This window comes from Cryptomeria japonica, chromosome 3 (assembly GCF_030272615.1).
Source record: "Cryptomeria japonica chromosome 3, Sugi_1.0, whole genome shotgun sequence".
Lineage (NCBI taxonomy): Eukaryota > Viridiplantae > Streptophyta > Pinopsida > Cupressales > Cupressaceae > Cryptomeria > Cryptomeria japonica.
In genome coordinates, this window is record NC_081407.1 from 204,241,293 (window position 1) to 204,254,240 (window position 12,948).

Sequence of the window (12,948 nt, forward strand, 5' to 3'; positions counted from 1 at the left end):
TTTGCTGTTGGCTTCGAAGGTGTCGCTGGCGGTGTGACTTGGTCGGGTTGGGCGTAGAGCACCTAGGTGCTCCGTGCTTTCAAATTGTACGAGCATTCCTTAATGGAATGTCCTATTACTTGGCAGATATCACAAAAGGCTTTTTGAGGGCAACTCCCCTTAGTGTGCCCTTCTATCTTACAGTCGGTGCACCATAGTTTCTTTCCTTCCTTGCCATTTTCTTTGTCAGCCTTTAGTTCTTTCATCATCCTCATCAAATCCCTTCGGAGTGCTTGTACGATCTTGGATTCCCCATCACAGTCTTCATCCGTACTATACCCATCACTCACCCAGTGCTTCCTTCGGGATGTCTTATTTTAACTCTCAATATTCATCGCGCGGTTGTATGCTTCGTCATACGAGGGCAGAGGGACCACCTTCATCTTCTGTCTGAGGGACGGTACCAATCCTTCAACAAACCGTCTCTTCTTCAGGCCATCAGTCGGCTGGTTCTCCATTCGGCTGGTTCTCCATTTTGTTGAGCAGTTCCCTCAACCTTTTGTTATAGGCCCGCACGCTTTCACTTTTTCCCTGCTTGGTATTGTAAATCTCTGCCACAATTTCATTGTCATCCCGTAGGAGTTTAAACTCCTCTTGGAAAGCCTTCTTCAGGTTGTTCCATGATGTTTTATATTGGGCATCCAGGTTCGTATACCAGTAAATTGCTATTACTCGCAGGGTGGCCGAAAATGCCTTCAACCAGTAATCCTGGTCGTCTTGGCCATTTGCCTCCCAAATGGTCACGCATGTCTTACAATGTCGTACGAGATCCTCTGACCCGTCGCCCATGAATTTTGGAAGCTTTTCTTTCTTTGGAGTGTGTGCCATTATTTTTGTCTGGAGGGTTTATGTAGCACCTAGAAGTTATTATATGCTCGGAAGGTATTATGTGTCTGGAAGGTACCGTACGTGTTTGACCTGGTTGGACCCCTATCCGCAGAGCTTTGGTCACCCTCGCTCCTATAGTCCCTCCTTCCCAGGGTTTCTAGGTCTGACCCTCCTATTTTAGTTTCCTCCATCAAGGACAAATTCCTGATGCAGGATAATGTCGTTTCAAAAATATTGGCGATCTCCTCGTGCAGATCCCATACCGCCTAATCTCCTTGTTCAGAATACTCCGACGGACTGCTCTGTGACTTGGCTCCGAAGTCTCCTTCACTCGACGTCGAGTGTGGGGCCTGGTAGACGAGATCCTCCTCCGCTACGTCTGGAAGTGGTAGGTTCCTAGCGACCTCCTCCAACTCCCCACATACACAGTCTCTGTCTCTCTCGACTACGACTCCGACTCACACTCCAACTTCTGCTACGTTCTTCAAGGCTCCTTGAGTCAGCAACTTCCCTTAGCCGTCGTCTCCGCTCGGCCTGTTCTTTTATGCAGAGGGATGTCCCTACAGTTCCCTTGTCTATTCCCTCGGTGATAGTGGTACGTCTATCTTTGTTTGGCCGTAGGGGCATTAAGTGTCGGGGGTACGGCGTTGGCTTGCATCCCTTTCCTCTTCCTCCCTACAGTTCTGCTCTTCATACCTTTGGAGTACTTGTTGCCGACGGAGTTCCCGTGTAGTTTCCTCTCTTCGGTCTTGAAGTGCAATCAGATTTCTGGCGAGCAACCTTGGAATACTTCTGAGCAGATCAAAGATGGGAGTGTTGACGGTGAGTTCACCACAATCTGTGCCTTCAGAGACGGCTCTCTCTTGAGCCTCCCTCTGCATGTACTACGTGACCAACACGTCCCACAACTCTACCAAGTCTGTCGTCAACTGATCCTCTCGTGCCTCTTCCACGGTACTTTCTTCGTGTGTCACTGTCTAAAACAGTTAATTGTTGGTTGAATGGCCGACCCATTAATTCCTTCCGCCTGTAGCCATAGTTATCTCCAGGTTCGTATAGGCAACGACGCCAAAATGTTTGTTCCCTACTATGAATGGTTTAAGTTCTAGAATAAATCACGAATAAGCACATAACATACACCAACAATACAGCTATGCAAGTAACATTCATATGGCAGAAAGATGTTCTTTATTGCATTCTCCAAAATATTCAATACATCAACATTATTGCCAGGTTTCCATACATGACAATAAATACTACCTGGCCGTTGGCCAAGGTACCAATCGCCGAAACTGACACGGAAACCAACTAGCCGACTCAAACATAACAAAATGACACAACAATAACTTAAAAGTTGTATTCCCTAATTACGGCCTAACACAGAGTAAAGAAGAAAACCTAGTGCAAAAAAAACTCCTCTCCAAAAGAGAAATGATACAATGTGAATGTACAATTGAAGAAGAGAGGTGATAGGACTCATGATGACCCCCAAGGACTACTCCTAACACATAACTACAATGGATGTCCCCCCATAAGAGAGAAAAAGGAGACTATGTAGCCCACCCCAGGATGATGCTCAAATGTTTCATGTGTTGTCCTACTAGAAATAACATCTGGATGCTCTTTGTGAAGCACCTCTGAATTCTAATGCAATAGATGATGTAGAACAAGAACAAAAGAAGTGATGTTCTAGTGCAAAGAATATTTGGATGTTATCAAGGAACCCGTTGATGTGTTTTTTATGACACCTCAAACACAAAATAAAATACTAGGTATTCTATATCCTCTCTTAAACAAGGAAACCTCATATGCTAAACAATGTGATCAAATAAGGCAACCCCAAGATTTAAAATGCAAACAATGTGACTTTAAGATGGATTGACTCAGTGAAATGATGTGATATTGCTGGTAACAAAAAGGGACTTACGCTTGGCTGGAACTTGTAATAACTCTGAAAATAAAAAGACAAAAGGGGCTAGGGTTTAGAGAATCTAATTTAAAATAAGACAAAAGGAGGTTTAAAGAATCTAATTTAAAATAAAAGACAAAAGGGACAAGGGTTTAGAGAATCTAATTGAAAATCCTAACAATGCATGAAATGATTGCTGACTTAGTGAAACCAAACCAAGCTTTGCTTCTCCATGAGGAAACAACTACACAAAGATAATGCAATCTCCAAAGGGTATGCAAATGATTTTCAAATCACTTATGCACATCAACATCATGAACAACGAGCATAGAGAAATTGAAGTTCAGATTTCAATATAAGTTCAGACTAACCATGTACTACAATTTGTAATCAACAAATTCCAAATGGTATGAACATATAGGCTTCACCATTAATCAACAATAATATCTTTCATTCAACTATGCAACTTGATGTAAACAAGCCTTAATCTAATTTGAGAAGTATGCAACAATGTTTAAACTTATACAAAGACCCACCATATCTTCAATGAAAATCATGTATTTATTTTGACATAGTCTTGGCAACAATTTCTTGTCTCCCCCTCCTACTGCTACTTCAACAGTTGGCTCCTAGTCTATTCTAATTATTCTCCATTAAAATTTACAAATGAGAAGACAAAGCCTTATATAGACTTCCCAATTACAAATGAAGGGCCAAGATTGATTTGAAATCAACGGCCAAGATAATTCAAAGAAACCCTAATTGGGGTAGTTACAACAACCACCACCTTACATTTAATGTCGAATAATGAGAAAATTACATAGCCTTGATGGCACAATTAACAAGGAGTAGGTGAAGATAAGGCATCCAAATGTCCACTTGTCTTCTTCGTAGGATGCGTTAGGTTCAATGAACTTGGACATGTTGACTTGGAATAACTTGATTGGTCGGATGACTAATCGCCACCTTAGCATGCTTATCTTGTAAAGTTTCACCTTCATCACAAAGAAGTCCTTTCATCTCAAGCAATAGCTATTTCCTCCTTTGTGGATTGTGCCATTTGCAAGCTATTCCCTCACAAAGAAGATAACTATTTCAGGAGAAAAGTAAAAGAAGCCATAGAAATAAATAAACACCCCTCCAACTTGAATCGTGATGAAGGTTTGAATTTGAGTTTCTCTTGGTACCCCTTACTTGCAAACCTCAAAAATGGCTCTCTCACACAACCCTCGTGACCTTTGTATTCCTTCCCTCTCCCCCCCCCCCTCCACGCACCCCCATTTGTCTCCTTTCCTTTTTCTTCTTTCCTTCTTTTGTAGACTTTGGTCCTTAAGTCAAGGTCTTTTATTGGTATCTCTTCCCTTTCTGCTCTTCTCTCCTTTATCTTTTAGTTTATTTCCCTCCTTCCTATCGTTTGTCCCTCTTTGTCTCCTTGTCTTTTCGCTTACTTTTGTTTATTTTTGTTTTCAATTTTTCTTTCCTTTGTAGTTTAGGTTCTTGCATTTGGTTCCTTGTATACATAAACATATATATGCTTACATTTATATTTTATGTATGTGTATGTGTCTGCGTATGCGTATGCATATGCATGTGTGTGTGTATGTGTGTACATACATATACATGTATGTATGTGTATACAATGGTGTGTGTACATACATACACATGTACATATTCTTTTTTTTTTTTTTTCTTTATATTTCTCCCTCTTATTTTTTGTTTTTATCCTTGTTTCTCATTATTATCCTTTATTTTATTTTTATTAAACTCTTTATTATATGCTTTCTCTTTTTATTCCTTCTCTTTATCAACATGTTTCTATATAGTTATTTTATTTCTTTTCTGGTTCATTTTATAATTTTTTAAAGTTTTTATTTGTTCTTATTATATTTTCTTTCCCCCTTCTTCTTTTGTTGGCTCTTGTTATTGATTTACCTTTTTACATATTTATGTATATTGTATTCTTTTAAATTAATTTTTTATTGCTTTGCATAATTTTAGTTAATTCATTTCTTTTTTGTAGAGTTTGTTTTGTTGGTACATATTTATAGGCATATATTTATATTCTCCTATAATGTGAGAAAATAAATGTTTGCTCATTTATTAATTTGTGTTTTTGCATTTATCTTTTGTTTATGTTTTCAGTAATTTAACATTTGTTTACACATGTACATATACATGTGCTTTCATTCTTATTACATTAATATGAAGGTTTATTTATTTTCTTCAAATTTCTATATATTAATTGTAGGTTCTTATATATACATATATGCAAAAAAAGAAAAATTATAACATTTAAGTGTGGAAGCATCAAGGCATTTATTGTGTGCCACACATTGATTTTCACATGCCACTATGTGTTATTTCCTTAACTTCCACTACAACGCACTCTTCCTTGGGTGCTAGGTATGCAAAGTCCTCCACTGTGATATATTGATCACTAGGCTCATTTATACTATCTTCTTGCAACTCATCTTCTTCACCTTCGGACGATGTGGCAACGCCTTGTTCATGTGTTCTTTTATACTCTTCATCCGTGAGATACACACTCCAATTTTATCTGTGATGCATTCATTTGATGACTCTCGCAATCCATACTAGTATCTAACTTGATTGATAGCCTCTTGACACAATGGGAAAGTAAATTCAGACTGACGCTCGTTGTGAATTCTACACCACCAAGGTAGCAATATACTTTCCAAGCACAATTCCTCATCAAGACTCAACTGATTTTCAATCAAACCTCTAAACCTTGTGAATTCATCATTTATATTGTGGAACATTAAAACTGTGTGATTCTATGAACACCTTTGTCCCCGAGATATCCCAAAAGAAGATTTTTCCTTGTAGTGCTAGTTCAACTCTTGACAAGAATGTTAGACAATGCAACTCGTCATGTTCAATTGTATCATGAATTCTCCATTGCCTTGGTACCGCAAATTCGGACAAACTGCATGGATGTAGTTGTGCATTCAAAGTCCACCAAAGTTGAAGGATGGCAACTTGTTGATCACCTTGGTCATGCAAATGATGAAACTACCCATCAATTGAGAAATCTTTCTTTTTTTGATTTTCTAATTTTGTTTCTTTTTTTTTGGATTTTTGAAAATTTTCACTTTTTTTTTTTTTAATCTTTCAACTAAGAGAGATCTAGCATATCTCAAATGTAGCTTGAAAGCCCATTCTGGTTCCAACTTGAGGTAGATTTGAGTGTGAACTGCTTCCCTTCTTTTGCAAGTCTGATTGATGATCTAGTGTTCTAACCTTCCTCTTGTGGTAATTTTGTTGAGCATAGAAGATGACTCCACTGGTTCTCCACTAAGTTGATAGGCTTTGACGCTCAATTGTTCGCATGTTCAAGAGTTTGCATTCAGCCCCTCTCTCTAGCGCCAATTATGTTGAGTGCGGAGAAGGGTGAAAAAAAGCTTGAGATAACTCTTGCAAATACAAATTGATAGGATCTGGAATTTAGCTATTCAGGTATTCATGATGATCATGCCCTCCTTCTAGCACTAGTTCTATTGATGTGTTTTTTAGGACAATTTGAACACAAAATAAAATACAAGTATTCTATCCTCTCTTGAACAAAGAAACCTCATATGCTAAACAATGTGATCAAATGAGGCAACTCAAAGGTTTACAACGCGAATAATCGACTTTGATTTCTAGATAGACTCAATGTTTATGATGTGATTTCGCTAGAATCACAAGGAGACTTGCGTTTGTGAACTCTGTTGGAACATGGGATCCAACATAACTCTCTTAAGAAATAAAGATAAAAGAGATAAAGGGTTTAGAGATCTAATCTAATCCTAAGAATGATGACAACAATGGATGATACTTAGATAGACAAACTCTCTCAAATCAAATCTTGCTTAGTCATGATGATAACAACTACACAATTTTCTAAGGAAATGAAATTTTTTCACATTGCGAATACATCACCCAAATACCCAATGCCGGCACAACTTGAACAAGTATCTACAATCGAACTTAGCACAATGATTAGACTTGGGCTAACTTTACACTGTAGCTTACAATTAGAAAACCACAAAATGTATGAACCAAGGAATTCATCAAAATATCTTCATATGCATCCACCATGACCAATGAACTCTAATGAATCTTGAGAAGCAACAAGGAACCATGCAAAATGAAGAAACACAACACATACATCCACCATAACTTCAATGAAAGTTTTGAATTGATTTCAACATAACTTGGCAACAATTTCAAGCTTCCTCCTACTCTACTACTAATTGCTATCTAACAACTATTCACTATTGATCGACAACTAACTATTAACCTTTACAATTGAGAAGGTTGAGCCTTATATAGAGGTCTCTTTACAATAAATGGCTCAAATCAATGGACAAGATTACATAATAAAAACCTAATTAGGGTTAGTGTCATAACCCCTCTTTGGACATGGGATTAAATAAAGATGATAATTAAAACATTTGTTAATTAACGTTTAATAATATTGGAAAATCGTCTCATTTATGAGACTTCACGATTTTCCTTTAATATATGATTATTAATATTTATTATTTGTTATGATTATTATTTATTATTATTGTTTTATTTTAATGTAATGTTCATATTTCAATTATTAATATTATATTAACTATTAAAGAAGTTTTACCATTAAAACATAAAATAGATATATTAAATATATTACACTAACCGAGTCAACTTAGTTTACTAATTAATATACATTGTATTATGTATATGAATCAACTATTATATGATTCGATTCTATGAAGAAAAATGTTGGAGAAAAGCAAACTATAAAATGATAATGAGCAAATGATGAAGGGTGTAATAAACTTTAAAGAACAATGCTTATATGAAGGTAATGATTTGGGTCATCAAAGGATAGTTGACCATATTACAACATCCAGATCCTGGTCCATCATAGCCATATCGAGACGTGCCATTCACAGTAAATAATCACATATGAGTCACTCATAATTGTAAACAAAAGCTATCAAGGAATAATTGGAGAAATTAAGATGCGGTAATATTGGTAATGAGGTACTAAAGAAAACGATGACTTAATAAGGGTAGTAATATCGATATTCTTATATCTGTCGCTCCCATACTTGCTCATGTTCAGCAATCACATTATATTGAGCGCCACATAAAATTGAAGGTATATCAAAGATTGATATATCCATATCTTCAATGATGGAACCAAACTTAACGGCGATAAGGAAAATCTTCTCTATTGCCGAATCATAGAATGAGAACGCAGATTCTGGGTATGATGAAAGTGAGGTGCCTTTATGTATTGGTGGTCAATTCCTTTGACCATAGTCTGAGATAACTTCTCAAGAGATTCTATTAAGAAAACGATGGAAAGACCACATGAAGATTATGTTTAAATAACCGACTGATAGTACAACTGAAGCAAATTCACTATGATCATGGGTCGATCCCCTATAAGAAGTATGAATAGAGCAATTGATACTTCAAATACGATAAAGCATGAATATGTCATTTGAGAGTGTCGTGAATAATAATATGTATCAGAACTATGGTGCCGCCCAAATGATTACTATAATGAGAAGAATTAATAATTAAATCAAGACCTTCACTATTTCAGAAAGGACTAGGTTCAATCGGGAACTAATCAATAATTAGAAATTGTATTACCAAGAGGTGCGATTCATTAAAGGTTAATATAATTTATCAAAGGATATGACTCTAGAGAAGAATCACACCTTTACAAACCAAGACGCAGATATAAAGACAAATCGTTGAGATGAAGGAAGGGGGCATGGAATCAATTTATTTTTTCTTATTCTTATCCTTTGGGATCGCTCCAGTTGAGAAATTGACCCCGTGTCAATAATAGAGTTGTATATATATTTATAAGTGATAATCAAAGACAATAAAGATCTTCATTGCATATTTATCTATCTTTCATATTTGTGATGGCAAGCTAATCTTATCATTACTATATTAAGGAAGCCTAACCATCTCGCATATGTTTTAGAGCCATATCAGAGTTAGTAGCAATATTGGAATATAAGTAATATCAATTGTATTTTGTAATAAGCGTCAATTGTGAATTAGTATCACAGCTTTATTGTTAATATCTTAAGCACTATTTAAGGTTATTGAGGAAAGAAGTATCTTGCAATTGATTTAAAAGTTAATTGCTCCCTTCTTCCTAAGTACTAACCTAAGGGGACATTACAGTTAGTTACAACTAACTTGCTTTTGGCCAATGAAAAAATTACAACATTTGGACGCATGTCCTTTAAATTCGAACCAATGAGAGATGAGGTTATGTATGTGAAATAATATTTGACGTAGTGCCATGTGTCACTTGCTCCTTCATTAGATGAGTCAGGCACACTGAACTTGGACATCATGACGTGACACAACTTGATTGACCAAATGATAACTAGATGCTACCTCAGCTTGCCATGTAGATCATCACAAAGTGCATGTGATGAAGCAATATCTCTTGATACTCGACATTATCCGATTGCTCAATGTGATGAAGGTAGTGGGACATATTCCCAAATTGCATCATTTCTATATGATCAAGTATCTAACCTTGCATAACTCTTCTGAAACTATCTACTTGATCACCTTCATCCTTCTCACTTGACATTCGGGCATTCTTCTCCCTTGTGTAGTATTTTTCCTTGATGATGCTTGACCTTGTGATGAATCTACACTTTGATGTTGTTTGATGTAGATTCTATAATACTTATGTTCAATGTAAAACCCTTTGCTTGTCGATTATTTGGCCACAATCTCCTTTGAAGTTTTGCCTTGAATACCTTGCCACGATGTGGTGGGCATCTCCATTGTCGCACTAACCTTGAATCGAGATCAATGTTTCACGGGGATGTGCCTCCCCCAAAGAACCAAGCATTTCCAAGACAGGGACGTTTCTTCGACGAGGAGACGCATCCAAAACATCTCTTTGCCGCCCCTCCACTACCACCACATCTCTCAGCTACGGAAAGATGTTTCTTCCGTCTTAGTGTGCGGGAGAGATGTCTCTCTCAGAAGAGATGCCATGAAGAGACATCTAAATGTCTCTTGGACGCCTAGACATCCCTCGATAGGGAAAGAGACGCCCAGGCGTCTCCCATGGCAGCAAGCAAAAAAAAGTGTTTTTAAAAATAAAAATACATATATTTGCCTTGGTAAATGTAACCCTAAAATGATACAAAACTCATAAAAGAGACATTTAGTCTCATTTCAATCATTTGCAACAACAAAAAAGCTCAAAACATCTGATTTGCTTTAGCTTGGAAACCAAGGAGGTGGACTACAAGTTGAATCAGCAAGCTTGGAAGAGGATTAGAGGAAGCTTCTTCATGCTTGCTTCAAGATTCAATGTAGGAATTTGCCATTCTTAATTCCTTAAAAAGAAAATTTGTTAATGGGTCAAATGTTTTGATTCAAGAACCAAATTGCAGCCATTAAAACAGAATTTTAGAAAAAAAAACTTAGAAACTGAATTTTTTTTGTTTGCTTGAAGTTGATTATTTAAAAAATTCATTATTAATATTCAACTTCAAGCAAACAAAAAATTTAAATCTAGTTTTACATACATTTCTAAGTTCTATGGAAAAAAAATAAAAAATAGTTTGCTTGAAAAATTTCTTATTTTTCTTTTTAAAATTGTTTGTTGCAGTAGCATTATCACTGTCAAAATGAGCTCTAACACCATGAGTGAAGATGCGGATGTTGAGATTCATAGTGAAAATGAATCATCTGATGAACCTAGCACAGAAGAAGTGGGGGCAAGTCAAACTGAAACAAGTTCTATTGAGAGTGGAAATTCAACTGCCCTTTTGAAATCCTCAAAGAATGGGCCAAGGGTCCCTTTGATCCAAAACCACCCTTAAAACAATTTGCATCTAAGGTGCCAACACAACTTGGGACAGCTGGGGGCACTAGAAAGTGGAAGTGCAACTTGTGTAATCTTGAATGGTTTGGCAGCATTACTAGAACTAATGCTCACTTCCTACTTGTTCAAGGCAAAGGTGTAGGAGTATGTTAGAAGGTGAATAAAAACTTGAAGTAGAAGGCTGAAAGTTATGGGGCTGCAATGAAGATGAAGTGCCTACATCATGTACTTTGCCATACAAGAGTAGGGCTTATCAGGTTTCTACAGTTTCTTCTTCTAGTTTGCAAACTCAAAGGCCACCAATTCCATCCAGTTCAGGGGCAGCAAAGGCTAGGGGTAAATGTAAGATGGCTAGTCCATCTTCACAACCATTGGCTGATTTATTTAATGTGCAAGCAAAAGATGAGGTAGATGATGCTATTGGCAAACTCTTCTTTGCCAATGGCTTTCCATTCCACGTGACCCGCTCTCCTTATTATAAGGAAGTTGTGGCAAAGATAATAAGGGCAAAACCATCATATGTGCCACCTGGTGAGACTAATTTGAGGACAACAATCTTGGATCAAAACTATTCCAAGATTAATATTTTGATGGAGAAGATAAAGAGAGCTTGGGTCTCAAGTGGTTGCAGCATAGTCATAGATGGGTGGATAGACATTAGGCATCGTCCACTCATCTAAGTCACCAGGTTCGGCCGAATTTCAACCTTGAAGTTCGAAATTTGCCAAACTTGAAACATTCTATAAAAACCCTAAAAAATTCAATTAAATTCGATTAAATTCGAATAAAAATTTAGGGATGACGAAAAGCGTTTTTTCTCTTGCGTTTTAGGGTTTCGTCGAGGTTTATTAATAAATGCGGGCGGCCATGGACGGAGTTGCAGTCACGGGTTTCGTCGAGGTTTTTCTTGCGTTTTAGGGTTTCAGTCGCCATTGCTACATTCCGAGCTTGCAAGCACCCGAAGACTCGACCGAGCCAATAGCAGCAAGCAATAATCCGACAACAACGAAACTAACTATAACTACCGCCCGCTACACAAAGGAATATTGGTGGATTGCGGCTACAACTCTAATAGTTAGTGCCGCTACTCTCAGCGTTAGCGGTGACTATCAAAAGAGGCGGCGGGAAGCATTAAAATTAAACTTTTTTAGGTTTATTATTATATTTATTATATTATATAATATTATAAAATACACATAATTGATAATACACATTTATTTATTTATAATGTTTATAATGTTGCTGAATATTATTATTATATAATTTATAATTTTATATTATATATTTTTATATTTTTTTAATTTTTTTTAGGTTTAATAATATATTAATATTATTATTATATTATACAATATAATATTACAAAATACACATAAATTCATAATACACATTTATTTATTTATAATGTTTAATAAATTAATAGTTTATACTTTATAATGTTTATATTTTATATTGTTGTTTAATATGTGTCATCTTTTTGTAATGATTTCAAATCTATTTATCAATGTTAAACTGTTTAGGCAATTTTATAGATATATTACATATATTTATTATAAAATTTAAAAAATTACATATGGCGAATTTAATTCGAATTTTATACATTTTGAATTTTTTCCTCATCGAACTTCATTCGAATTTCAAAACTATCGAACTTCGAATTCGAATTCGAACCTGGTGACTTAGCCACTCATCAATATCATGGTTACATCTACAACAGGCCCTTATTTCCTTAGGACTATTGATTGTTCAGGGCATACCAAGGATGCTCATTTTCAGTTCCAGATCCTCAAGGATGCTATAGAGGAGGTTGGGCCACAAAATGTAGTGCAGGTAGTGACAGATGCGGCCCATCTGTGTAAAGCAGCAAGGAAGATGATTGAGGCAGCCTATAGACATATTTGGTGAACTCCTTTTTGTGTGCATGCCATGAATAATGCACTCAACAACATGGGTAAAATCCAATGGATCAAATCAACTGTTAGTGTGTAATGTCCCTACTAGTTAGAGATCATTAACCTGCAAAACAGATTGTTAGAACACAACAAACATATATATATATAAGTAATCTCAATTGCAATCTAACTTTAATACTTAATTAACATATTCATAATTTTCATCTAACAAAAAAAGGATACGAAAGCCATACGAAAGTATGTCCTTAGGCGGCTGTGACGCTCACCTTCTTGGTACCCCTTGGTCCCAAGCCCTCCAGGAAAACGAAGATGAGTTCAAATCCTGTCTTGGGTGTAACCTCTTACACCCAAGCCATCCAAGGAAGACCCTTGTCTAATCCTTG

The 12,948-nt window shown here is 36.4% G+C and overlaps 1 protein-coding gene across 2 annotated transcripts in view; it reads right to left on the reverse strand.

Annotated features, from left to right (window-relative positions):
* LOC131034230 (protein DWD HYPERSENSITIVE TO UV-B 1) overlaps nt 1-12,948 on the reverse strand; it is a 138,425-nt gene that overhangs the window by 19,368 nt on the left and 106,109 nt on the right. The window lies entirely within an intron of this gene.